The sequence below is a fragment of the Lissotriton vulgaris genome, chromosome 6 (genome assembly GCF_964263255.1).
Source record: "Lissotriton vulgaris chromosome 6, aLisVul1.2, whole genome shotgun sequence".
NCBI classification, from domain to species: Eukaryota; Metazoa; Chordata; class Amphibia; order Caudata; family Salamandridae; genus Lissotriton; species Lissotriton vulgaris.
In genome coordinates this window covers 1770133652-1770158468 of record NC_141694.1, presented here as the reverse complement: position 1 = coordinate 1770158468, position 24817 = coordinate 1770133652, and the positions used below count along the sequence as shown (strand labels likewise).

The window sequence follows — 24817 nt, the reverse complement described above, 5'->3', positions numbered from 1 at the left end:
CCCCTTCGATGAAACTGGCACCTTGCCTTTCAAGCCGCTCAGACCTGACTGTTCCTTAACACCGGATGTACCCCCAATGCCCATAGGCCTGGCCTCACATTCCTCTCCAGACAAGCCACTACTACCCACCCATACCCATTGACCACCCTTGGGGTCCTGAGCAACGTTTTGAAATGGCCCCCCTTGGGTCAGTCCCTGATGCCCCACCACCATAGCCGGGCTGGATAACTGCCTAATATCCTGACAAGCTCCAACCTCTTGGGGAACCGGGAGACCTGCGTCACCTAACTGCTGTGACCAGGTAGGCAGCTGTAATAACTCTACAACGTCCTGCAAACCTGTTTGCCTCAAAACCTCCCCACTGCTGGGGGACTGACCTGGTACAAAACACTTGCATTAAAATTGACACTGACCTGGTACAAAACACTTGCATTAAAATTGACACCTCCTTGTGTTACTACCCCTGCAGGCCCCACCGAGTGAGCCTCCCTGGACAAAGTTGAGGGGTATACAGAATGTAATGCTGTAGCAGAATTCGAAACATACAAGTGCCACCATTGGCTACATAACGTTTGTTCTTGTGTTTGAGTGTCTGCCATATATTGCAGTGGGAAACATCATTTACCACGAAGGCATTACCACTACTCACGTTTACCACGTGACACTTACCACGCAGGGTGCCTTCCACGCAGGGGTACCTTCCACGACGTCTTTACCACGGGCTAGGGGGGAGACGTGGTATTCCTTCAAGTCGATCTGCGTGGGCATGGGGGGGCAGAGGGGGGGGGGGGGGCTCGGAGGGGGGCTGGGGGGGGGTCTCCCCCCCCAAAAATAACAAGCAGGTTACTTTAACAAAAAAACGAACATAAATTTAAAAGAAAGAGGAAAGAGCCTCCCCCAAAGACGTGCCGTGTACGTCAAAAAAGCAGTCCTTTTTTTATTTTGGTATACGTGTTTTGACGCTTGTTTCAAAGGAGGATGGAAGTAAGGACTCGTGGAGAAAGACGTGCAGGTAAGACGTTTCTACTCGTAGTAAAATGCTACGTTGTAAATACCAGCGTGGTAAAGCCACTTGCGAGGTAAAATTCGCGTGGTAAAGCCATGCGTGGTAACTGAAATCGTGGTATAATCATATATTCATATTGCAGTACTATACCTTATTGTACTTTGTACACTTTTGTAACCTGCACACATGTCACTTTTTCTTCCTGTAATGTACTGTTTGCTACCTCTTGTATTTGTTTGCTCACAATTGTCACTTTTACCTCATGTAACTTAACGTTAACTTTTGTAATTCGTTCACTTGTAATTTTCTCCTCATGTAGCACTACTGGTCCTATTGTGAAGCGCTCTTGACACCTTCGGGTATTAGCGCGCGCTATATAAAAAAAGCATTAAATAAATAAATAAATAAATAAGTAAATACAAAGTCTGCCCATGTACCTGAAGCAGCTGAGCTCCCTTGGGCAATAAAAAAACCAGCATGCGCTGCCACCGGAGCGGAGTCAGAGTCCCGCAGCTGACAATGAGGTACAACTACCGCAGCGGTACTCTACGCCCTCTTCCCTTTAATACCTGGCTTTCCTCTTGGTGAAGTTTGTCTCTTAGTGAAGTTCGGCCCCTGGCGACCCCCCTGCCACCCGTCCCAACCCGCAGACCGCCCCTCCCCCTGCTGCTCGCTCACAACTACACGAGCTCCACTACGTACCTGGGAGGCAGCAGGGGCCGACGCGGGAGGGTTGAGAGGCTCCTTCTGGTCAACAGACTCGACCTGCACTAAAACACCGGCACAACCTCGGAGCACTCCACAAACGAAATGCCTCTCCTCCCAACACCCTCAGGCCAGTAAATTCCCGCCCCTACCGGACTTCAATAAATAAACTTTGCTGCGCGCCCACTGCCTCCCTGATTGCCCCTAATCGCACCTGGTGGCCGCTCCCATTGTGCGAACCTACCCAATGGGAGACCGGATCGCTCTCCGCTCCCCCGGGGTCCGCGATTCTTCGGTTTGATAAACAAGCAAGCGCAGGAGGCCGAGCAGTAAACCGGCTCTGTCACGTCCCACAAGAAGGAGCAGGCCACGCGCACTTCTCGGAGATATGAACGCACAGCCAAGGACGCGCAAGACAGTGGTGACGACACCGCGGCCCGCAGCGTCAGTGGCGCAAGCTCCTGTTGCGGCAGAATTTTCCTCTCCTCAAGTGGCTGCCATCAATCTGCCCAGGCTCCGTCCAGAAAGGACGCAAGAGGCTTTGTAGAAAAGGAACTACTTATTTTAGGGCATCTAAAATCAGCAAGCCTATGAGACCACTGCGGCACAATAGGGTTGAGAAGATTAGGCAAATCAAAGAACTTTTCAACTTGTATTTCTCTAGAATTCACCAGAAAGAATGATTATAACACAAATAAATGAAACGCCAATATCCCCAAAAAAACAAGCATTTACAATGCAATAGGTATCACATTATTAAAGTATGAGCTATTGGCATTGTATATGACAATGCCTTTTATTCATTTGCATCGGTGCATAAACAAGCACTTTGTACTTATAGTCCATGCTTATGAGAAGCAAGGCTGGCAGTCTCTTTTACTGCCAGCCTTGTTCATCGTAAGCAAGGACTATACGTTCAAAGTGCATGTTAATGCACCGATTGCAGGTTTTAAAAACAAATGAATAAAAGGCATTGTCATTTACAATGCCAATAGCTCAAACTTTAATAATGCGAGACCTATTGCATTTTAAATGCTTGTTTTATTTACTCCCAAACACAAGCAAAATTGAGCTGGGAATTGTCTGGTTCTTCTACTGCCAATAGTCATGTGTGTCACTTCGGTCCATGCGTTAATGGCCGGGTCATAGCATTCCATGCTGTCCAGGAAGTTGTGCCCATCATATCCACCAAGGACATAGATCTTGCCCAGGTGGACTGTGACACCAAGTGCACTGCACGGGTGTTTCACGGGTGCTGCCAAAGTCAAGGTGTCGGTCGCCACGTCATAACATTCCATGCTGTTTAGCTGGTCCGGGCCATCATTACCACCCATAGTATAGATGCAGTTGTCAAGAGCACACAAGCCTGCCTCACTCCTCACAGTGTTCATGGGAACAATCATTTTCCACTCGTCCCACTCTAGGTAGTAACACTCTGCTGAGTTCAGGCAGTTTGTCCCATCAAAGCCACCCACAGCGTACAAAAGGAGGATCAGGATAGCCACGCCTACACCTATCATCTGCGTCAATATTGGGGCAACCAGCTGCCACTCATCCTTCTCAGGGTCATACCTTTCAACGCTGTTGTGATGTATGCAGCCGTGAGACCCTCCCACTGCATAAATCATGCCATCGATCACACCCACCCCGATGCGGTTACTGGGAACACTCAGGGGCGAGCAGGGAGACCACTGATTGTTCATGGGGTTGTAGCAGTCCAGTGCATAAGAGTCCATGTTTCCGTTGGGGGCATTGTTCCTCCCACCCACAGCATAAAAGAGTCCACCCACCACGCAACCTGCCAGTCCGCTGTGGGGCACCTGCAAGTTCTGCAGTCTGATCCAAGTCCCATCACTGGGGTTGTATGCCTCAAGGTAGCTCAGTGACTGTCGGTAGTAGCCTCCAGCCATGTAGATGACCAGCTGAACCTTGGGAGTACGGCTGGGCTGAGGAACGGTAGGCCGGTGCAGCGTGAGGTCCTGAAAGATCTTGACTAGGTAGTCCTTGAAGCGGGCATCCAGTTTAAGGATCTCACACTTCTGCATCTGCATTTGGAGGAAGTTTGGTGTGAGCGAGTGGCAGCGGACGGCCTTCAGTAATGCCTGCACATAGAGGTGCCGGTTCTCACAGTTATACTTAATCCAGTTGATGCATGCGTGAAAGACCTCTGACTCGCATTGGACATTCAGCTCGTCCCGACTAATTAAGGTCACCTGCGGGCAGTGTGACAGGTTGAAGAATTCCTCCTGCTTAGCAACTTCTCCAAAGGGCATGTAGACGTATTCGCGTGCTTTCTGGTGCAGCTCGGCGCAGCCAATCTCCTTTGCAAAGTTAGCAATGGCGTTGCTGGGGTCCAGCTGCCGACAAGGAATTCACTGCAAGCCTTCACAACACTGTCAATCTGGTACATGACAGCGCCGTTCATGACATGCAGTACACACTTCTACCCCACCGAGATGGAGCCTTCCTCCCGCTAGCGGCTGCCCGGGCCTACTGGGTCTATTTGAGGACACGTGGCCGGAGCCCGCGTCACAATGTCGTGGAGTCGTTACCCAGGCTCCTCCCACCGGCCACCTCACTAGAATTACAGCGACCCGCTGGGGCCTGCCTGACCCCCGCTGATCCTGGTGAGTGGTGCTGCCATGGGGGCTCCTGCAGCGGGGTTGGGTGCGTGCACGCCGCACCACGGGGCCTGGGCATACCTCTCTCGCAGCCGGGGCTCTCCTGTTCTGCCTCTCTCGGTCGGCCTTACTGCACTGGACCTGCAATGAGGGCTGCACGACCCCGTGTCTCCCCGCTGTCTTTGCCCCCGCGGCTCTGCCATCTGCTGCAGCACACATGGCGGGGGCTGACGTCCATGCGGCCATTCCTCACCTGCTAATCACCGGTCCTGCTGATTCCTCACGCCACCTCTACACCCTCCACACTGGGGACCTGACATTTTACCGACGGTTAGATTCGCTCACCGCTCCTGGGCTCATGACCTCACTGCTGCACCCTCCGTTCATTGCTGGCTGCCACGCTTACCTTCTGGATCATGCGGCGGGCGCACGGCTGTTGCCAGCGCCGCGCTGCCTCCGTGCCGCTTCTGCCTCTTCACTTTGCTGACCTGCCTGCCAGCCGTTCCCTGCTGATTCCTGGTGAGTGGTGCTACTGTGGTGGCGCCTGCGGCTGGGTTGGGTGCGTGCTCGCCACAACGCTGGGCCTGGGCCTTTCTCCTTTGCAGCCAAGGCCCTTTGCCTCTCTTCGCTGGCCCCGCGACTAGGGTGGTGTGCCCCCCGCAGCATCTGCTCCCATGGCCCTGATGTAGAAGGGGTGAAAGGGAGGATTAAAACGTTTGAAGAATTACAGACGGAATTTGAGCTGGGGGGATCTGAGTATTTCAGATATGCACAAGTTACACATGCGCTGAAGGCAGCTCTGCCAGTGGAGGCGGACCTGCCTGAGGCCTCGCCCCTAGAGGACAGAATTTTGGATGGTCATATGCCAGAGATGACTATCTCCCTGATTTAACCATAGGGCTGATCTTCTTGTGGAGGTGAGGGATGAATGGATGCGAGATGGTCTTGAAATAGATGATGAAGATTGGCAGTCAGCCGTGTCTTCACCGAAAGAGGTTGCAATCCCAGCAAGGCTAAGGCTTATTCAGCTGAAAATATTACACATGGTGTATGTTACTGGACCCCGATTGGTTCGGATGGGGCTATCTGAAACGGATTTGTGCAGAAGAGGGTGTGGTCTTGTTGCGACGTTCGTCCATGTCCTCTGGGAATGTCGATATATAGTTGAATATTGGAATAAGATACACAACACGATGAGTGAGGTCTTGGAGATCACTTTGCGGCCGGAGGCTAAGAGAAGCATACTCAATATTTGGGAGCTGACAGATCTAAATTTGGCACAGACCAAGTGGGCAATGTTGGGTGCCAAGATTGCAAAACGCAATATCGCTCAACAGTGGGGATGAACAATAGTTACTTACCTGTAAACAGGTGGTTCTCCAGTATTGGTGTCTTTCATAGATTCACATGCCTGAATCATTCCCCGTCGTCGGAGTGGGAGTCCCACGGTATATATAAAAGCAATAAAATGCCATAATACATATAGCAAATATCAGAAATACCCAACCAGGAAGTAAAGTAGCACCAGCTACAGTAGAAAAAACCTTCACAATCGTGACTATCCTAGTCATTATGTCTTAGTCCAAACTGCAGCCAATCAGGCGACAGCACCCACCAGAATGTTCTCCCCAGAGGCTCAGGCTCTCAGATTTTCTCGCACAGGAGTGAAACCCCATAATGCCTGAGTGAGTCTCTGGGAGGAGGCGGGCGGGTTGCATGTGAATCTATGAAAGACACCAATACTGGAGAACCACCTGTTTATAGGTAAGTAACTATTGTTCTTCTCCAGTATTAGGGGTGTCTTTCATAGATTCACATGCCTGAATCAGAATAGTAAGCAGTACTCCTTTCATAACGCTCGTAGACGTCAGAGTATCAAATATATATATACAGTATACCTGTATACTGTATAACAATAATCATCAACATCTGAAATAACGTCTAAAGAGCATAGAGGAGGAGGTGGAAACAGAGGCTCACCTTATTTGAAAAGATTGCGCAGCACTGCTCTTCCAACCGAAGCATCTGCGTCGTCTGCTGAATCTAGACAGTAGTGTCTAGTAAAGGTGTGCCTGCTAGACCACGTAGCAGCTCTGCAGATCTGTCGAAGAGGCACACCAGCAAAAAGGGCAGTGGAAGAGCTAACCGCCCTTGTAGAATGTGCTCTTGGCAGGGCCTGTAAGGGTCTACCGGCCAGCTGATGACAAAGTCCAATTGTAGAGAAGACCCATCTAGCAATGGTCTGTTTTGAAACTGCACAGCCCTGGCGCTGCTGGCCATAAGCCACGAACGGTTGGTCTGTCTTGCGGATGGCAGAGGTTCTTGATAGGTAAAACTTAAGACATCTTCTAATATCCAACAAATGTAGTGCTCGTTCAGCCGGAGACTGTGGGGTTGGAAAGAATGTCTTGAGGACAACCGGCTGATTCAGATGAAAATCCAGAGGCACTTTTGGCATGTACGTTGGATTAGTACGTAGTAATACCGAGTCCGTGGTGAATTGGATGAAAGGCGATCTGGATGTAAATGCCTGAATATCACTAACCCTTCTAGCAGATGTTAAAGCGAGTAACAATGACACTGTCCATGTTAAAAATTTCAGGTCCACCTTATGGATCGGCTCGAAAGGGTGACGCATGAGCTGAGTTAGTAAAACATTCAGATGCCATGTAGGAGGAGGTTTCCGCACAGGCGGAAACATACGAAACAATCCAAATTGTTGTATGATCCGCACGGAAAACAAAGAATTTGATCCGTCTTGACGAAATCTAGAAATGGCATCCAGCAAGGCTGCCATTCTAAGAGTAGAATGCGCCAAACCCAATCTGGCCAAGTGCAAAAAGAAGGGAAGAATTTGCTCAGGTTTGGCATGAATGGGATGAAGACCATTAGACTGGCACCATGCACAGAAACGCCTCCACTTAAATTTGTAGGTCTTGATCGTAGATGGAGCTCTGGCTTTCGCCAGTACCTCCTGGCAATCCTGCGGAATGTTTAAGTGTGCAAATTCCATGTGCTGAGGAGCCAAGCTGACAATTTCAGCGAGTTCGGGTCCGGATGGTACACCCTGCCCTCCTGGGTGGAGAGAAGATTCGGAATGCGAGGAAGTTGGATAGGGTTGCATTCCGAGAGAAGGAGTAGCTCGGTGAACCAGTATTGCCGGGGCCATCGTGGAGCTATCAGTATCAACCGGCATGGCTGCTTCTTCATCTTCTTGATGACTTTCGGGATCAGAGGTATCGGTGGAAAAGCGTAAGCGAATACTTGATTCCAATTCATCGAAAGGGCATCCCCGCACGAGTCCTTGTGGGGAACCCAGCTTGCAAAGCATGGGCATTTCCGGTTCTGGTGCGTCGCAAACAAGTCCAGATCCGGATGCCCCCATGTCTGAAAGATGCGGTCTAGAGATGGTTGATGTAGTTCCCACTCATGAGTGCAGCCTGTGGATCTGCTGAGAGAGTCCGCTAACACATTCGCGATTCCCGGAACATGACAGATGGATATTGTGAGTCAGGGCCCAACTCCAAATCTCTTGTGCCTGTTGCGACAGCCGGGTTGATCTTGTGCCTCCCTGCTTGTTTAGATAATGCATGCAGGTGGTGTTGTCTGTCCGAATCAAGACTGTGGCGCCTTCTAGGGTCGCCTGTAAGGACTTCAGGGCTAGAAAGATGGCGTGCAATTCTAGCCTGTTTATGTGCCATCTCATTTGGATTTTGTTCCATTTTCCGCTGACCGTCATGCCTTGGAGGTGTGCCCCCCCAGCCTGTCATTGAAGCGTCTGTCGTCACTATGAACCTGGGCACTTCCGTGAGGAAAGAGCATCCCACTTGTATGTTGCAACCTTGACTCCACCATTGAATTGCTTCTCGCATTTGAGATGTTATTTGTATGATATCCTCGAAGGACCCCGACACCTGTAACCACTGGCGACTGAGCTCCTCTTGCAAGGGCCTCATCCGAAGACGACAGTTGGGGGTGAGAAGAATACAGGAAGAAATCATCCAGATGAAGGACTTGAACATGCGTACTGAAACGCACATTTTTAACAACAGTGCCGCAGCCAACCGTTGTATCTTTTCCTGTCTTTCCTTTGAGATAAATACTTGGGCGAGCTTGGTGTCCAGTGTCGCTCCCAAGAAAGTCTTTCTCCTTGCTGGCGTTAGGTGTGATTTCTCAAAGTTCACTGAGAAACCCAGGCTTTGCATCAGTGACAGAGTTTTTTGAATGTGAGTTTTTACCATGTGGAAAGAACTGGCCTTGATAAGGCAATCGTCCAGATATGGATATATCTGTATCGACTGCAACCAAAGGTGGGCTGCCACCGGGACCAGTATCTTCGTGAACACTCTGGGGGCTGATCGCAGTCCAAATGGAAGAACTTTGAACTGGAAGTCCCTGCCAGCCACTCTGAACCTTAGAAACTTCCGGTGCCTGGGAAAAATTGGAACGTGGAAGTATGCATCCTGAAGGTCGAGTGTTGCCATATACTCTCCTGCCCAAAGAAATTGGAGGATTTCTTGAAGTGTCAGCATCCTGAATGACCGCTTTTTGAGGAATTTGTTGAGAGCACGCAGGTCGAGGATGGGTCGCCATTCTCCCGACTTCTTGCGAATGAGGAAAAATCTTGAGTAGAAGCCTTTTCCTTTCTGATGATGAGGTACCCTTTCTATTGCTCCCTTCCGAATCATAGTGTTGATCTGGGCAAACAGCTCACATCCAGAACCCATTTGTCTGTGGTAATATTGGATCAATTTAAGTAATTTTGGGATATTTTTCCTCCAATTTAGTTCGGGTTGGGACAAAGTGGCGGCAGGATGCGTTTCTCACTTCTTACTGTCTCTTCCGCGATAGTTGGATTTTCCTCGAGACTGAGAGAAATTTCCTTTTCTCTGTCCGTAAGTCTGTTGACGATATGGCTGGTATCTTTGGTTGCCCTGGGCGGAAGTATAGGAGCCCTGTTGGTTATAGCCTCCTCTATTAGAGAAATTCCCTCTTCCTCTTGCTCCACGAAAGGAAGACTTCCTGTATTGTAAAGTGCCCAGCGAACGTGCTGTCTCAGTATCTTTCTTGATGGCTTCCAGAGCATCGTCAACATGCTTTCCAAATAAATACTCTCCATCAAATGCCATATCTATAATCCTTGTTTGGACCTCCTGCCGAAAGGATGTTGCCTTCAACCATCCTTGCCTCCTGAGAACAGCTACACCCGCTAGCTGACGAAAACCTGTGGCAGCAACGTCCACTGCAGCATCAATCATCTCAGATGAGACGCACTCTCCTTCCTGAAGGATCTTCTTCGCTTCAGCCCGATCTGGCTCGGGGAGTTTGTCCACATACGGCGAGATGTCCGACCACATCTGCCTATCGTATCTCCCTAATATGGCAAGAGAGTTAGCGGCTCTAATAGTTGTAGCTGCAATTGTAGAAACTTTTTTCCCCGATGGAATCTAGAAGTCTCCCGTCCTTGTCTGGCGGAACAGAGACCTGAGATGTTGGGTTAGAAGACCTCTTTTGCGCTGCCTGCGCTACCACAGAGTCCGCTTTCGCTTGTCCAATGAGGCACGCTGGAGATGAATTTGGCACCCTATATTTTTTATCCACTCTCGGGAGCACTGCTGGCAAATAATTTGGCTTGGACATGATCTTCAGTCCATCCTTCCATATGAATTCTATGATTGGAATGGTCCCACTTTGTTTTTGTGGCGTAGACTTGAAGTCATACAAGAAGCAGTCTTCTTGTTTTGACTCCATAGTTATCATGAACCTCCTTGTTGCTCTATCCATGATCTTGTGGAATGAGGCAATGTCTACAGGAGGTGACTCTGATGTTGAAGGTTTTGCCGGAGAGGGCGTGTTTGCATTGTAATCCTCATACTCCGACGATTCTGACCGATTATCTAATTCTCCTTCTTCCTGCTCCTCATGATCTGAGTACTCTTCATCTCCTGTCTGAGGAGCTGTGACTTGCGACGCAGACAATGCTGGACGTCCTTCCTCCAACGTCACAGAAACAACCGGCTGTGCCTGCTTTGAAAGTGGCGTCGCTATTTTAGGTCTTGGCGTGGATAGCTGAGAGTCACCTGACTCTGAAGGTGGGAAACGCCTATAGTAGTCGCTAAGCATGTACTGTAGATTGCGAAATAATTCCTCAGGCATTTGCATGCCGGGAGCAGGCCTGTCCTCATGCGAGAAAGGCTCCGTTTCATGCATTTCTTCGTCCGTATCATCTTGAATCTTAATTTGGAGGTCAGACGGACTTCTGGCTGCTCCAAAGTTTTCATCTTCATAGGATCCTTCCTCATCCGAATCCAAAAGTTTCTCTGGCACTACTAACGTAGAAGGAACCGGCTCAGTAGTAGCCCTTTTCTTTAACAGCGTAGCTGTAGTTGCAGGTGATGGTAACGGTATCCCCGATGACTGTGCTGACCAGACTTGCAAGGTAGTGCAGCTTGACAGTGGTGGCGTCGATGGGATGTCCTCCGTCGCCGACGAACCTGCTTTTTGCTGCTGAACTGTTTGCCTCGTCGACGGTACCATCGTTGACGATTGATCTATCTTCGTCGACGACGACTTTTTAGATGAAATCTTCAACGGTAACGTCGTCGACGGTAACGTCGTCGACGGGGACGTCGTCGACGGTAGCTTCGTCGACGTGGATTTCATCGTCGACGAGGATTTCATCGTCGTCGACGATGGCTTCGTCGACGAGAGGATCATCGACGGCAAGATTTTCTTCGTCGACGGGGAGCCAACCGTCGACATCAAATTCGTAGACGAGGAACTCGTCGACGGTACCTTAGCCATCGTCGACGGGACTATAGTCGACGACGAGATAGGCCTGATCTGCAGATGAACCAGCGTAGGCGATGAGGCCGAAGACATCACTAAAGCTGGCTTTGGTGAGGAGAAAGTCATAGTGCAGGTGGTAGACGTGGCCACATGAGAGGAAACACAATCCTTTTTTGACGTTGAAATTGTCAAAGGTGGCAACTGAGGAGGCACAGACTTTGAAGATTTCTTGGGAACTGCAGATTTCCCAGTCTTCTTAGAGGGCGTACTATCCATCCTTACAGATGGAAGAGTCTTTTTTGAATCACTAGGCCCAGAAGAATCCAGAGAGGATTGGGCCTTCTTTGTCACTTTCGCCCTTGGAGATGAAACTTCAGTTTCAGCCTTCCTCTTAGTAGAAATTATAGAAGAACCAGAGGCAATGCTTCCTACCTCAGACAAAGGGTCCTCCTTGTCCTTGAGTCTGTTAAGCCACTACAGCAGTTGTCCTTCTCTGTCCCTGATGGTCTTAGGGGGGAAGGTCCAGCAGATCTTGCACTCCTTTGCCTTATGGTCAGGATGAAGGCAATATAGACATTTTTTGTGGGAATCTTCTTTGAATAGCCTTTGCTTCCCACAAGAATCACAGGCCCTGAACAGGGATTTAGAAGTAGACATCTGGAAAACTTGAAGAAACCAACTAATCTTGAAGAAAACTGAGCAGAGCTCAGGGAGACTCCCTTCACATGAGTGCGGTAGAAAATCTGAGAGCCTGAGCCTCTGGGGAGCACATTCTGGTGGGTGCTGTCGCCTGATTGGCTGCAGTTTAGACTAAGACATAATGACTAGGATAGTCACGATTGTGAAGGTTTTTTCTACTGTAGCTAGTGCTACTTTACTTCCTGGTTGGGTATTTCTGATATTTGCTATATGTATTATGGCATTTTATTGCTTTTATATATACCATGGGACTCCCACTCCGACGACGGGGAATGATTCAGGCATGTGAATCTATGAAAGACACCCCTAATACTGGAGAACCGGGCGTCCACCTACTCTCGAAGGTTGGAAAGAGGATATGGACTGGTGCATGTTCCGTGAAAAGACTGTCTATGTGGCAAGAGGCCGACCCCGTAAATGGTGGGGTCCGTGGAATCGATACAGGGGAGATATTTGTGTACCACCTGCCAATTCTAACTTTGATGTTTCGGGCACACCCTGATCTCAATGTATTTATCCTTGACCCTTGTTCTCCCCCCTCCCCCCATCAGCATTCTCCAGTATTAAGTGCTGTAATATTGGACGATGTCTCCTCTGTATAATGCCTTTAACCTCATGATGTCTTGTTTTAAATAAAGAGAAATATTTTTTTTTTAAAAGATCCAAATCCAATGATATACTCTCACTCAACAAGATCTCTGTGACTGATGTGGTGTGAAATGAACGTAGAGTGACAGCGGCTAAAAAGGAAACAGATTCTTTCTTCTCCTCTCTCCCTCAACCAGGCAAATAAAGAGTCGCTGGGCCTTTTAAACAGCTTGTGTACCAATGTTTGCACAAATCCGATGAGCTCCAGGATTGCCGGAAACTTTCGGATGCCTCCCTTTCATTTTAAAGATTTGTGTTCATGTGTTTTTTTTGTTAAATTCAACTATTTGGCTTCTTTTCCTGGGTTTCCATACCTTATTACACTCCCTCTGTATCATCACTTTATCCATTTATATTTTAATAATACAACACATGCATCTCTCTCTCAAATAATTGTGTTTGCCTGATATGCAAGGCAGGACTTTAACCATTATTAGCTGCGAGATAAAAATCAAACTTCCAGTACAGCCATACTCATTTGTTCATCTAGTTAGTACTGAATAAACAATTCATTTGCCATTATTCAATATAGCCTTATAGCCCACTGCCGAAGGCTATACCGGTTGTTACAGGCCCTGCAGCGGGAACCCATAACGAGGGTGTGGGCTTTCAGCAAACGGTACTGCCTCAGGCAGAAGGGCTATAAGGCTTTTGAACTTTTCACCCATTAACGGAAGAATGTTCTAAATTAAAAGGGAAGAAACAGAAAGACAAACACTGTAATGTTGGACCATAGGCTTATACCAGCCATTATAAGTCCAGAGCTACTCTATTGTCTTCAATGGAGATCTCAACATTCCAATGTTCTAATATAGCCTTACAGCATGCCATAGCGGGCTTTACCAGCCATTAAAGGCCCATGCCGAAAGCGAGGGTCTTTTACAAAGGAGCGGCCTATAGAGGGCTCTAAGGCTATTAGAAGATTCCGCCCTAGAGGGCAGAATGTTCTAATTTGTAAAAACAAAGTCCTTACGGTGCCTGAGGGGACTGAAATCCCCTCTGGTCTGTGAGGCCTTTGTTCACAGCAAGAACAGTGAACAAACATTGGAATGTTGGAGATTCGGGCTTCTACTGTCCATTTAGAAGCCCGGAATACTCTATTGTTTTCAGTGGGGCTCCCAACATTCCAATGTTGTAATATAGCCTTAGAGCCCGCAGTAGCAGGCTCTATCGGCCATTAAAGGCCGGCTCCAGGGTTTGGCGAGGGCCTTTAACGAGTGAGTGGGCCTTTTTGGAGAAGTGTGGCTCAATGGTTAGAGCGGCAGACCCTGATGCAGAGGTCTGGCCCGGACCCGGCGGGTCTTGGGCTAAATTTCCCCGGACCTGACAATTCTCGCCTCTGTGCCTATTCTAATCATGGGTCCCACGCTGCAACTCTGGGCAATAGCTTGCTTAATCTCCACAACGGCCCCAACAGCGCCAGGATGCCTGGCCTCACCTTGGGGGGCCCAGAAGTGGGCACTTCACATGGAAAGGCAAGGAGGGGTTCCAGAGCGGTATGTGTACAGCGCCGTGATACCCCTTGGGGTGATTGTGCGCTATATAAGCACTACAACATTTACAACAACATTTGCTGGCCGGTACAGCTCGCTACGGAGGGCGCTAATGCTATTAGAACATTCCGTCCCTAGATGGCAGAATGTTCTAATTTGTGAAACAAAGACCTCACAGAGCCCGAGGGGGTTGAAATACCCTTGGGCTCCGTGAGGCCTTCACAGCAACAGCTGTGAACACACATTGGAATATTGGAGCACCAGCCTCCTACCAGCCATTAGAAGCCCGGAGCACTTCATTGTTTTGAATGGAGCTTCCAACATTCCAATGTTCTAACATAGCCTTAGAGCTTGCCGTAGCGGGCTCTACCGACCATTAAAGGTCCGAGCCTGAAGGTGAGGGCCTTTAACAAGTGAGTGGGCTTTTAATGGCCGGTAAAGTCTGCCACGGAGGGCTCTAATGCTATTAGAACATTCTGCCCCTAGAGGGCAGAATGTTCTACTTTGTAAAACAAATGCCTCACAGAGCCCAAGGGGATTGAAATCCCCTTGGGATTCGTGAGGCCGTTGTTCAGAGCGGTAGTTGAGGGCAAACATTGGTATGTTGATGCTCCAGGCTTCTACCAGCCATTCAAAGCCCAGAGCACTCCGTGTCTTCAATGAAGAGCTCAACATTCTAATGTTCGTATATACCTTGGAAGCATTAGAGTCATAGTTCCAAGCCCTTTGAGCTCCTTCCTGAGCCCTCCTCTGCCAAACAAAAAGCTGAAATTCTATTCCGGCACCAGCACTATTCTTGAAGATCTAGAAGGCCCTCTCATACCACAGCAGACAAGACAGCAGTTTTGAAAGGAGATATATTACTAGGAAATCGTCATAACATTTCTACAAAGTCCTATCTTGGTTATACAGGGTCCCTAAAATAAATAAGACTGCCATTCTGAAAGAGAATTGAGTTAACATAAATTCAGCAAACGTTTCTGGATACACAACCGCTCCACATATTTCATTTTTGCAACTTCTACACAATTTCACTGACAAGATTGACACTTGTCCTGCAATTTGTTTTCCAATTGACCCTCTCCTCACGCCTCCTCTATCTCTGTATTGCTTTTCCTAAGTGGTATGTCTGTCACCCTTCATTTCTACTATTGTATTCCTGCAAATTGCCCATACCTCAATCCATAAATCTTAACCTCGCTTTCATTGAAACCATATCTCTGCAACCTATTAGTACCTAATCACTGCTAGCCTATCCACTTCTCCCAATAACCATTCGAATGAACTCACACAGCCCCCATTAATGATCACACTGCACTCCTACTAATTTAATACACTACGAAGGAACTAGAGTAAATGCATGGCATGGTTTCTCCTTGACAGCAATATACTAATCATAATAACCAAGAGAATTAAACATATGGCCGGGATACCCGTCACCCCCTCCCAACACAATCCCCAAGAATGGGAAGACGGAAACGGTTCTTGAACTTTTGGAAGGCGGGAGGGAGTTACCCTCCCGGCCGTATTTATTAAAAATATGAAACAAAATTAAAACATTAAAATAACAGTTTCATATCATGTACAATTTCATTTACACATTACAATGTTTATTGGCTAACCTTAACATATCTCTAATACAAAGGTTCTCCTAGCCGATTCTAAAACATCCTGTAAATGCATTTCTCAAAATTCAAATTGTACATCCTAACATTACGGGCCAACGGCAAGGTCGTAACCGGTGTCAGATCCCTAATACCAGAACTCCCCCCCTTACTTGTGAGGGGCGGGCGCACAGAGGACTGTACCTCTGTGCCAACTTCCAATTTCCCTTGTCTTAGCGGGGGCCCCATATTTACTCGACGCCATCTTGGTGGTCGTCCGAGGACTCGTGTGAGGTGTCTAGAAGGTAGCGTAGACCCCCCTCCAACCCACACTGCTTACCACATCCGCCGTCGCGGATGTCCTGGCCCCGGGAAATTCCCAGGAGGGGCCCGTAGCCCCTCCTCCCCAGGGAGGGGCCTATGACCGCCTTCCCTTTCGGCGGCCCCATCCTTAGAGGGTACCGCCTCCCCGTGTGAGGGGCCAATGGCCGCCTCCCCCCGGGCGCTCCCATCCATAATGGGTGGCGCCCACCTCTAGGGATCTTCCAATTACTGCTCACCGATCATGACCTTACCGCCCGACCAAAAAAATAAATACGACATTTTTTAACCTAATGAGGACGGAATAAACAGTTATACTGGGCATTTCAAGTATAAACTTCTAACTATGCAATAACACTTCTTTCAACTCAGCTGCGATACTTCGCCTAAGTACATGCTAAAGGAGCAACCATTTTATTGTCACATCAAACACTCCCAACTTTATTAGAAACAACTTGAAAAAAGAGAGAATATCCTCGTTAATCGACTTTATTGCAATACAAATCGCTGCCATCAGGGGTTGATGGGTGGATCAAAATTGGCTCCTTGTTCCGTCTCGGGCTCACGTGCAACGAGGAGGCAGCTTCCAAGCACAGGAACAAGAGGATGCTTCCTTGGATTGTTGCTCCTTTTATTCTTCCTCGGGAGGGCGTGGACCTTCCTCCAACCGCCCGCGGGGCGTGTCCAACGGTGTAGGTGTCTAGGACAACCCCTCTTGGGCGGGAAAAAAGGCGCGCCCCGGCTACGCCACTTCGGGCATACCAGCCGAGACACGCCTCCCGCCCAAAATGGTTTCCCGGGGGGATCGGGGCACCCAACCATACGTTCGGGGGGACCGAGTGGTCGCCCCTTTCCATATGGCCGGGATACCCGTCACCCCCTCCCAACACAATCCCCAAGAATGGGAAGACGGAAACGGTTCTTGAACTTTTGGAAGGCTGACCCTCCCGGCCGTATTTATGAAAAATATGAAACAAAATTAAATCATTAAAATAACAGTTTCATATCATGTACAATTTCATTTACACATTACGATGTTTATTGGCTAACCTTAACATATCTCTAATACAAAGGTTCTCCTAGCCGATTCTAAAACATCCTGTAAATGCATTTCTCAAAATTCAAATTGTACATCCTAACATTACGGGCCAACGGCAAGGTCGTAACCGGTGTCAGATCCCTAATACCAGAACTCCCCCCCTTACTTGTGAGGGGCGGGCGCACAGAGGACTGTACCTCTGTGCCAACTTCCAATTTCCCTTGTCTTAGCGGGGGCCCCATATTTACTCAACGCCATCTTGGTGGTCGTCCGAGGACTCGTGTGAGGTGTCTAGAAGGTAGCGTAGACCCCCCTCCCACCCCACACTGCTTACCACATCCGCCGTCGCGGATGTCCTGGCCCCGGGAAATTCCCAGGAGGGGCCCGTAGCCCCTCCTCCCCAGGGAGGGGCTTATGACCGCCTTCCCTTTCGGCGGCCCCATCCTTAGAGGGTACCGCCTCCCCGTGTGAGGGGCCAATGGCCGCCTCCCCCCGGGCGCTCCCATCCATAATGGGTGGCGCCCACCTCTAAGGATCTTCCAATTACTGCTCACCGATCATGACCTTACCGCCACAGGCCGGATAGTTGACCGGCTATCCGGACCCCCCACAAAACTCCTACTAAAGGTCATGGCTACACAAACTCTTTAACCAAGCTATGAAGTCTCCTATGAGTAAGACATTCCCCACCCGGGACAAATGGACCCCATCCTCCAGATACATATGGTCCCCCCGGATACATCCATGTGGAATACAATGCAATTTTCCTGTACGAAACAACCTACCCAGTTTGTTATTAACCTTCTTTACCGACTGCTTCAAAGCTGACACAGAGAGGGCCCCCCGCCACACCTTCCGAGGAATCATGTGTGACCATGCAATCGTGCCCCCCGAAACCCTTCTCGCCAACCAACTTACTGTGGATAAAATTAACTCGAGAAGTATTCGTCGCCCAATGGTCACCAAATCATTGCCCCCAAGATGCACTATGATTGCAGATGGCGGTGACCTTGTCCGCCCTAACAGTCCCTCCATAAAACTTTGAAACTGGTCAATACAGAGCCCGCCCCTTCCGTGGAAGGTCACCCTGTACCCGTATTCCCCAGCCACGTGAATCATGTCACCTGCTTTGAATACGTCTGCGGCGCGCCTCACGTATGAGTGGCCAACGACCCACACCACTCTTCCCTCAGCCGGTGATCTTTGACCGCTGGTCCCCAGGTGTCGGGTCAACTGCACAGTCCGCCCCGCAAAGCCTGCTCGCGAAACTGTAAACCAAACAGAAAACAAGAAGCGTGAGTGCATGACATTAGCTTCACAACATGTGCAACCGCACATACCTTTTATAACAATTCGAGGACCAACGCCCCAACTGTTTCACCTTTTCAACACTCAGACCCCTAGCTGTAGCCTCTGTAGCAGCCCCTATCCGGAAGGAATGGGTCCCAAAATCGCTCGGGTTCAAGCCCGCTGCCGCGATTGCCATTGTTAACACCCGCTGAAACTGAAACCTAGTCAGTGGGGTGGCGTCGGTGTGCCTCAGCAAGCTTCCCCCCCATGATGCCGCCCTCTGCGCTAAATACTCCTCCACGCATTTTACCGGGCACATGGGAGACCCCGGAATCCGCTGGACTACCACACTGTCCCCGATCGCTCCCTGATCGGTCTTGGACCTGGCTATTGAGACTACCATCGTCTCCCCCTTAATTTGAATGTGTTCTCGACACAGACCTCCCCCCGTATCCTGCTTATTCCTCGCTACCAGTTCGCTTACCCGCATAGCCCCATGGAATGCTAATGCAAAAGCGGCCCGGAACAGCACCGTCTCTGATTGAGATGAACATGTCGCAGGGAGTACGGACATTAACAGGGACAACCTTGCTAGACCTATCGGGTGCCTCTCATCCACTCTGCGACCCTCAAGGCGTTGCCACCCACGCAGTGCCTTCCTTACGAGGAAGGACGATGTGGGGTCCTGGATGCCATGAGCCCGCGCCATGAAGGAAATGGCGGCCCGGTGCCTATTGGCTGTAGCCACTGATCTGCCTGCCTGATGTAATGATACCAGAAATTTCAGGAAATACTCCTCCTGCCCCCAATGCTCCCCCCTAGCTGAACCCAAAAATGACCAATAGGAACGGAACGCTCCTTCATATGCCTTCCTTGTCCTGGGTGCTAGACTCTCTCCCACGAGGTTTTGTAATCCGGGGCACCGAGAGACCAGAGAGCTTCGGGAAATGGTGCCGCCACCAAGTCCGCTGAGGGCAGAAAACCCCGGAAGGCCTGCATATGGGAACGAGAGAGTGCATCAGCTGCCTGGTTCAGTACCCCCGGCACGTGTCTTGCCCTAAAGTGGACGTTTAGTCTCATACATAGCAGGACAATTTCTTTCAGCAATCTCAAAATCCATTTGCAGCGTGCTGCCTGATTATTGATACATTCAACAACGGTCATATTATCAGACCAGAACACCACAGAGCGATCACGAAACCCCTCTGGCCATGTTTTCAAGGCCACCAGAATGGGGAACAGCTCAAGAAACCCAATGTTACCTGTGAGCCCACCATCGTGCCACCACGCCGGCCATGTTCGTGCCGACCATTGATTACCAAATATGGCGCCAAAACCCACACTCCCTGCCGAGTCGGTCCACAACCCCAGCTCCTCGGAGGAAGCTGGCGGTTTGTTCCACACGACGCGACCGTTGAAATCCGCCAGAAATGCCAGCCATATGCGCATATCCTGGCGAACCTCTGCTGACAGTCTTGTGCGGTGGTGCCCTTCCTTGAGGCCAACCATGGCTTGTGCGATAGAGCGGGAAAAGGGGCGAGCCATCAGTATTACTCTAAGGGCAAAGTTAAGCTGACCCACAGCTTGTTGCAACTGATGGAGAGTTACTTTTCTCTCGCCAAGGCACATTTCAAGCGAGGCCTTAAATTTCATTACCTTCCCCTTGGGCAAACGGAAGCACCCCTCTACAGAATCGAGCTCAATTCCCAGAAACTCGAGTGAAGTAGATGGCCCCACTGTCTTGCCTGGTGCCAGTGGCACACCAAATCGTTTCATGAGATTACAGAATTCCCTCAAAGCCTGTGCACATTCCGTGTCCCCGGCTGCCCCCAGAAACAGAAAATCATCAAGGTAATGCATAACCTGCGTAAAGCCCGTGGCTCTGGTGAACGCCCATTGCAAAAAAGTACTGAACTTCTCAAAATACGCACAAGAGATGGAGCAACCCATCGGCATACATTTATCCATGTAGTAGCGTCCTTGAAACACAAAACCTAAGAGACGCTGATCCTGTGGGTGTACCGGGAGCAACCGGAACGCTGACTCGATATCTGATTTAGCCTTCAGCGCTCCGGGCCCCAGGCGATTCAAAATGGCGACGGCCTCATCAAAGGATGCATACCGCACCGAACAAACTCCCGGGTCAATCGCATCGTTCACCGAAAGACCCCTAGGAGCGGACAAATTATGGATTAACCTAAACTCACCTGGGTCCTTCTTGGGGACAACTCCCAACGGTGAACAAACAAAGTTAACAAATGGCGGGTTCGCATATGGTCCCGCAACCCGACCTCGGGCCACCTCCTTTGCAATCTTTGCCTGTACCACCGCCGTATTTTGTTGAACCGATAGTTGGTTTTTACACTGTGCTTCCCCCCGAAAGTCCATCGCCGGGATGTGGAAACCATATGAGAAACCGTCTCGCAACACCCCGGCGGAGACATGATCAGGGTATTCGTTCAGCCAAGGGATCATTGCCATGATGTCAACGGGAGTAGGTAACGGTGCCCCTCGGTCGATATTAGACCTGTTTGGCCCCTCCTCTACCTCCTGTATCACCATTCTTGGCTCTGCATGAACTCTCGAAGTGTGAAGACTGTCCGCACCCTGCACACTCATGCCTGAACTTGCATGTCCCTTGTGGCCTAGTGCACTTGCCTCTGTTAAAGCTCCAACAGACCCCTTTTCTCCCCGAGTTCCCATTATTCTTTGTGTGTTGATCATTGCTGGCGCCCGCTCGAAAGGGCGCCGCCGAATAATGGCGGGAAGGCTCCGCCCCATTCCCGCCAAAAGAAGATGACTTCGTCGTGTTCGGCATAACCTGTTTCTGCCAGGAAATGGAGTCGAAACAATCCCACGTTAGGGATGAGTCGTGCTCCATGGCCTTACGAAATTTGTTATCATAACCCATCCATTGATTGCCTTCATACGATTCATAAAATTCCATAATACGTGTCTGGTAACAAGCTAATTCGGACAATACTTCAGGCCTACGTTCCCCCATTATTGCAGTGAACATTCCAAACGCCCTGGCCCAATTAGCGATCGTTTCATCTACTCTGAAACCCGCCATTTTGGCACGCCATACACTCGGATGCAACAACTCCTTCTGATGTTTAACGTGCTCTATCTCATAGTGATCGGTCAACAGTGAAAACATGTTCACATATTTATCCGCCCAAATCCTTTCTTTCACATCCATCGGGATATGTTGGACCACCTTTTCCCTCCTTGAGGGTAACGATCCCTCCCCCGCCATTGGCAACGGCTGCTTACCCGAACCAGTAGCTGGGTCTGTTGTTGCTGCTGTTCCAACGCTCGACGCCGGTTGTTCCGAGGGAACCTGCGGGGAAACAAGAGGACAAGGTGCCTTCGCAGCATCTCTCGATTGCCGCAACTGCTTCATTATTAACCTGGCCTCCTCGGCCGTGTCTCCCGGCGCCACAGCACCCTCGTTGTTCCTGCCTAACCACGCCGCCAACTGGGCGGCCAGCTCGGGAGGCATATCCCCCTCGTTAACAGGTGTAACTACCACAGGGATCGGCTGTCCCGCGTTCGGGATCGGAACTGGGGCCTCCACCGGACTGACCGGGCTCGCCGGAGGTGACTCGGGGACCGGGGCCTCCCCTCCTGCCGCCCTATTCCTGGCCCTTTTACCTCTCCCGGCAGGGACTACTCCCGGCAATGCTGGTCCGATGACTTTCTTCGGTCTACCCGTACCATTCATTGCCGCCATCTGCTTTTTCATGTTCGCCATGTCCTTCACCAGCATGCAAAGCATTTGTTCGGTCCCAACCTTCTTTCCGACTTTCTTGCCAGGCATCGTTCACGGATATTCGACTCGAGGTCCTGGATCCAAAGTCTCGGAATCACTGAAAGGAGAAACACAAAAATTACAAGTTCTCAAAATTGGCTCCTTGTTCCGTCTCGGGCTCACGTGCAACGAGGAGGTGCAGCTTCCAAGCACAGGAACAAGAGGATGCTTCCTTGGATTGTTGCTCCTTTTATTCTTCCTCGGGAGGGCGTGGACCTTCCTCCAACCGCCCGCGGGGCGTGTCCAACGGTGTAGGTGTCTAGGACAACCCCTCTTGGGCGGGAAAAAAGGCGCGCCCCAGCTACGCCACTTCGGGCATACCAGCCGAGACACGCCTCCCGCCCAAAATGGTTTCCCGGGGGGATCGGGGCACCCAACCATACGTTCGGGGGGACCGAGTGGTCGCCCCTTTCCATTAACCTTGGGTTCTGAAGTAGTGTGCCATTCGAGGTATAGAATTTAAACACTTCTTGTATAAATACAATTACAATACCATAACATATAACAGCTTGTTTCTACTTTATCAAGTCCCAATTCCCACACAAAACACCCTACAAAAGGCAGGGCAATCTGAAAAATATTACAAAGGCAACCAATTACCATTCCATATTCACCATGTCCATATTTGGATTACTACACAAATCTAGATTTACAAATGCATATCATGTTGTCATATCCTAGCTTTCCAACATTATCATTATTATCAACATCATCAGGGAGAAAGGGGAGAAATGCCAATGAAGGAGGTCAAATATATCACAGCGCCTTCATATGCAAGAAAATTTAAATTCCACTTAATTCTTCATCCACCTATTTAAACATTGCCTGGAACTTATATCAAACCAGACCACCTATTTTCCTATTATTTACTTCAATGGCACATTAACTTAATACATTAATTCACTAGAAAATCATTCCTCTAAAAACTTTAACATCAGTGATTTTAAAAGGATTTAATGGGTCTTCATCACCTTTCATGCAAAAACAATTAATTCCAAACAACCTGAAGCCGCTGTCAAAACAATCCAGGTATTTGAAAGGCAAAATTCATGTTTAATCTGATCAAAAACAAATGCTTAAAACGCTAGAAGTTTACTGGTCAGACCAAGTAATATTTATCTGCCTAAAGCACTTAACGTTAAAAACAATAAAAATATAATTCACCTACATCTCAGAAAAACGGACCAGCTGTTGCCTCAAAATTACTTCCAGAATTCAGATCCACAAAAAACGTTATTACACTTTGGAAACTATGGTAAAGTCTTTGATGCTGTTGAAAAATCACTTTAATTAAGCCAATATGGACCGCATCTAGGACCTGTAACTCTTAGCTTTCAAATTAACTATTATCCAAAGGCAAAGTTCTATGGAAATCTGAGAGACTAGAGATCCAGTAAGTATCCAAAAACTGCTCTGATCCTTACAACTGCACGGAAGAACAAAAGACACCAAACTCCCCAAAATAACATAATATAATATATGTGTGTGTATACACATATATGCACACAAGCAAAATGTGGAGCTCTTAAACTTGAAAGACAGATTCACATCCATATATACCACTCTAAACCTCAAAACATACAATTCCTATTGCAACAAAAAGCCAACTATAAAGAATGCCAAACTTTTTTTCAAACATCCTTGTTTAGGAAGCCCATCGCCAAAACAACACCAACTACTACACAGAGGTTTACCCTTCTTCGTCTCACACCTCTTGCAAAAAAAAGCCCCTCTGGCTTGGTAAAGTCATGTGTTTCTTATTAATTTAGCACATTAATAGAAAATGGTAATATATTTCCACATTATCAATTTGCATTTCGTAAAAGCTGTTGCTCCAAAAAGGCTAAAAAATATTTGATGACATCAGCATTAGATGTCTTGCCAGTTTTCAATACTATTAACCATCAGATGCATCACCCCCTTCAAATTTTTACTCTAATTCACCACCTTCTTAACCAAACACAAACAACTGGCTTGGCAGGTGAATACTTCCTCTGACCCTCATCTTTTCATGAATCCCTGAAAAGTTCATCATAGCACCTAGTTGTTCAGCTGCACACTGCATCACTGAGAATCCTGAGGAGAATTCTATTGTCTAGATTCTCCAATATACGGATTATACCAATATTAATCAACAAACTATTTTCCTTCAAGAACAGAGATACTGTGAAAAGCTGCCTAACGCATCTTACAACTTCTATGTCAGTTAATTATCTTAGCTTAAAGTTGAAAAGATGGACTTCATTCTTAATATATCAGCATCAAGAATGAAAATGTAACCACTCCTGGTGATATGACTTTCACATTGACTGCTTTACCCCAACCTTTTAATCTGAAGTAAAATCCATTGTCTCCCAGAGATATCCCCACCTGGCCACACACTCTCACATTGAGCTTGCATTCAGATCATCTATTCTATTCTGTGAATCTTGTAAGACGCATAGCTACCGAAGGCCTCCCAGCACTGGAACAATCATTATAGTTAACAGATCACGAGCAGGGGCTAATAACTGTAAAACTAGATTTTCAAGGTCTTACGTACAGAGAGCTTGTAAGGCAACTGGAGTAATTCGAGGGAAAGAGTGTTTTCAAGAGTTTGGGGGCCTGATGGGAAAATGAGCGGCCACGCTAAATAGATCTGCTAAACTTGGGGACCTGTAACAAATGAGCAGAGGAGGATCGGAGTGACCTTCCAGAAATATAAGGAGTAGCTAGTGATCTTGGCAGAGCGTGACCTCTCTTGTGAAGTGACCTATGCATAATGCATAAGGCCTTCAATTGAACCCGC

General features: G+C 48.7%; 1 protein-coding gene and 2 pseudogenes across 3 annotated transcripts in view; all 3 read right to left on the bottom strand.

Annotated features, from left to right (window-relative positions):
* NCOA1 (nuclear receptor coactivator 1) overlaps positions 1–24817 on the bottom strand; it is a 1223800-nt gene that overhangs the window by 289698 nt on the left and 909285 nt on the right. The window lies entirely within an intron of this gene.
* Positions 2740–4750, bottom strand: LOC147709446 (kelch-like ECH-associated protein 1 pseudogene; annotated as a pseudogene).
* LOC147709445 (uncharacterized) lies at positions 9156–10869 on the bottom strand (annotated as a pseudogene).